The sequence below is a fragment of the Heliangelus exortis genome, chromosome 1, assembly GCF_036169615.1.
Source record: "Heliangelus exortis chromosome 1, bHelExo1.hap1, whole genome shotgun sequence".
Taxonomy (NCBI): Eukaryota; Metazoa; Chordata; class Aves; order Apodiformes; family Trochilidae; genus Heliangelus; species Heliangelus exortis.
Genome location: NC_092422.1, coordinates 110726200 through 110730098, shown reverse-complemented (window position 1 = coordinate 110730098; position 3899 = coordinate 110726200). Strand labels below are relative to the sequence as shown.

Sequence of the window (3899 nt, the reverse complement as noted above, 5' to 3'; positions counted from 1 at the left end):
AGATGATTAATCCTCACCCCTGCTCCCTTACTCTGTGGAACAACTGACCAAAAAAATAAAAAATTAAAAATTAGCTGGTTCTTACTGAAAACCAGACTGAGTCTGTGTGCCAGACATACAAATGAAGGTCTGCTGTTCTGATACCTGCCACTTATGCTCTGTCTATCCATGTGGAAACTATCCAGACTCTGTACACAGGCCCTTTGTCTTGTTTGGGAATATTCTTCCTTTCTGCCCTTTCACTTTTCACTTTTGTCATCAGATTCCAGATCTGGTGTTGCTGTTGAATGTTTGAGAGTTTACCCTAACATAGGGTGACATTACCCAGGAAATATAACTTAGTTGTCAAGATCCCAGAATATCTACACTTTCTGGCAGTTGTCTGGTTGCTACAGTTTGGAATTTCCAGCTTTCTTATTTTCCTCTGTGCTTATTTCTCTGCTTGTTTGAGAACCCCAGGCAGCCTGCACAGAAGTCACTTGGATGGAGGAAAGACCCTCAAGAGTGAAAGAGAGAGGGTGTACACTTTTTGATTCTTTGACAGAGGGTAGCACTTGGACAGCCGAAGTGGTTATCTACATTTGGACATCTGTTGCATAGGTACTGTAACCTGGAGCCCTTTATAATCTGTTGGGGTTTATTTATTTAATTAGAAAACAGACTGCTGCCCTTCTGTGAAGGGGTGAAGGGAAAAATGTCCAAGGTGGGTAAAAGGGGATGGTGTAAACTGACGATTCACTTTGTCAAGAAGCAGCAGCTGAAGTACCAGGGGATGGCATTTGGTTACAGTAATGACTGTGCATGCTGTTGCAAAAGGCAATGGTAGTTGCAGTCTCTTAGAGGGGTGCAGATAAAAGAGTAAATTCTCCTCTCGACAGACAGAGGTTACTTAGTGTGTAATACTGGTGCTGTGGAGGAGGGTGATGGGAATGAGGAGGCAAACATGTGAGGGTTGGAACAGCTGAAGAGGAATGGGATGTAAATTATTTTATTATTTGGCTCCTAGGGATGAAGAATTTTATGACAAGGCTGGACAAAATGAGATCTAGGGAATTTGGTGGAGCTTTGAAGAGAGTGCTGGTAGGAGATGAGCTGACAGCAATAAAGGGGAACCAATGGCACGAGTGATGAAAGGGCAGTGTGAGTCAGGTCACAGACCATCAGGATGTGTATGGACAGGAAGAAACAGAATGTTGGCATCCTAGTGATTCTTAGTCTCATGCCAAGCTGTGATACAGCTATTACTTGGTCTTCTCTTCTATAATGAGCTCTACCAAGAAGGACAAGCATTTGAAAAGCTTAATTTGTATTACAGTCTAAGCCTGGAAAGCTAACATTTTTAAAGCAGATCAATTGGACTGTGAACACAAAATGGGGATAAAAAGACACTGTGACTAGTTCGTCCCTGTGTGGCTGTGTACTTATATGACACATAAGTGTTTCTGGGCTCAATTCTGGGTGAATTTCAGTAGATGCTGATCAACTCTGTGTAGTCACTGCTTCATCAGAAAACATACTATGTGTCTGCCCTTAGTCTGGCTCCTGCTGCAGGCTTTAAGTTTTGCTCAGACCATGGGATAACTCGGGCGGGAAGGGACCCTGGGAGGTGTCTTGCCCAAACTCCCTTCTTAGAGCAGCATTAGGCCTGGAGGCTGCTGAGGACGTGGCCCGAGTGTATGAAAAACCCTCCAAGGACGAAGCCTGTGTGACCTCCCCCTGCTCTGTTGCCTCGTTGTCCTCGCTGGGAGAACAGCGTGTTCCTGTCCCGGCCTGGAAGCTCTGCTCCTCCCGGGCAGCAGGAACGTCCCCGGTCGCTCAGGGAGCTTGGGGGCCCCTCTAAAAACGTGCAGCCCGCGGCGTGGGGAGCGCAGGGCCCAAACACCGAGCGAGCGGTGGAGTGGTGATGGTACCGGCAGGGAACGAGGTCCGAGAGACGGCGGCCTGTGTCTGCTGAGGGGATGAGGGACCGCAGAAGGGGCGTCATAGTGTGTGGCCGGTTAGCTCAGTTGGTTAGAGCGTGGTGCTAATAACGCCAAGGTCGCGGGTTCGATCCCCGTACGGGCCAGATCGTTTTGCCATCCCCTGGTTGGGTTGGCAGTCGTGCGGCGGGCGGGGCCGGCCGTGGGGGAGTTTGTTTTCCGCTTCGGTTCCTCGGAACCGGGGACGGGGCCCAGAGGGACTGGGGTGGGGGGGGGACATGCGTGAGGGAAGTGGATTTCCTGTAGGAAGGGGAAACTTTCCTCGAAGCTACAGGGAGGTGGGTGTGCGGGGATGTGGAGATAAGCTGGGGGAAGCGTGGATAAAAATTCTATTTAAAATGAAATTACGGGAGAAACAGTGAAGAATAAATAAAGGAGTTAAAAGGGGAAAACGGAGCCGCAGGGGGGGAGGGAAGGGATTGGTGGTCGGGACTGGGAGATGGAAGTGTGAAAAAAGTGAAAATGTAATAGAAAAATAAATATGAAGGTAGTTCTGTCAGCAAAATTTGAAATTATTCCACGGGACATCACAAAATATTCAAAATCTTTGCTTCCGAGCATCTTCTCCTCTTGCGCTTTTTAAAATTAGTGTTAGGCTTGAAAAAGCTTGCAGGAGTTCAAATGGTCATCACCCTCCCTTCATAATCACCAGTAACCAGAATTTCCTATCAGGTGTCAGTATACCTTGCTAGATCTAAGAAGTGAGTGAGTGAGTGGTGCTTTTTTTTTTTTTTTTTTTTTTCTGGGGGGGGGGGGGGGGGGGGGGGGGGGATTGGAGCAGCAGGGCAAGATCTCCCTTGACAGCCTGATTTTTCAGAGAATGTTCTAATCTCCATACAGGAGATGTCCAGACTTGATAGACACACTGGCAGTCTGAGTTTTAATTCTTATTTATGTCCGATATCTTCAAGAAAAAGTAGTCCAGGCCAAACTGAGATCATAAAATGTCAAGTGTTGGAAGGGGCCTCTGAAGATTATCAAGTCCAACCTTGCTGTCAGAGCAGGACTGAAACTAGGGCAGGTCACTCAGAAATGCATCCAGACAAGTCTTGAAAGTCTCCAGAGAAGGGGACTCCATGACCTCTCTGGGCAGCCTGTTCCAGTACTCTTACAGTAAAGAAATTCTTCCTCATGTTGAGCTGGAACTTCCTGTGCTTTATCTTGAATCCATTGTCCCTTGTCCTATCACAGGGCAAAAGGATGTTCTAATTAGATGTTAAACGTCTAATAATAATTTCTATTGAGATGTTCTAATTAGAGTAATATGTCTGCAAGAGTGGCTGAGGTGGTTTCCTGCTGACTCAAGTGGCCTGTATAAATATGTTTTGTCTCTAAGAAACTTCTTTTAGAAGCTCAAGACAGTTATTTTTGCTCAGTCTCTCTCTGAAATGGGATTTATCCAGAAGAGGCAAACCTTCTGGTTCAAATGTTTTCCTTGCAGAAGCCAGTGGTTTCATTATTGTAGCTGGACACAGACAGCCCACAGATACTTTGGGAAAATGTCTTGAGTTAACAGCATTCTATTGATTTTATTTTATTTTTTTCTTTCTTTCATGAATTTGCTAATATGCTCCTTCACTCTCCAGGCCTGTTGCCTAAGATTTCTTCCAGCTGCAGCGTTTGATTCAAAACAAGTGGTAATAATAAAAAAGAAAAAAAAAAAAAAGGCAGGTAGCACTTGAAGCTGGGAGTTTTGACTTTGCATCTTTCCCATAGTGTCAGCAAGGTACAACTAGGGCACAAGAGGATTGCCATCCCAAAGTCACAATGTAGTTTCTAAATTGTAAAGATGAATATTCATATTATCTAGCATCCAAACTACTGCTGTGACTCTATCAGATGTCAAAGGGCAGTAATGTGAGGACTGGTTTGATGACCTGCATTACTACTCTACTCAATGGTCCTACACAATTAATTCCT

The 3899-nt window shown here is 45.6% G+C and overlaps 1 non-coding gene across 1 annotated transcript; it reads left to right on the top strand.

Moving 5' to 3' along the window:
• The first annotated feature begins 1991 nt into the window (after nucleotides 1–1991).
• Nucleotides 1992–2065, top strand: TRNAI-AAU (transfer RNA isoleucine (anticodon AAU)). Its single transcript has one exon. It is a non-coding gene; the product is annotated as a tRNA-Ile (tRNA).
• The last annotated feature ends 1834 nt before the right edge of the window (nucleotides 2066–3899 follow it).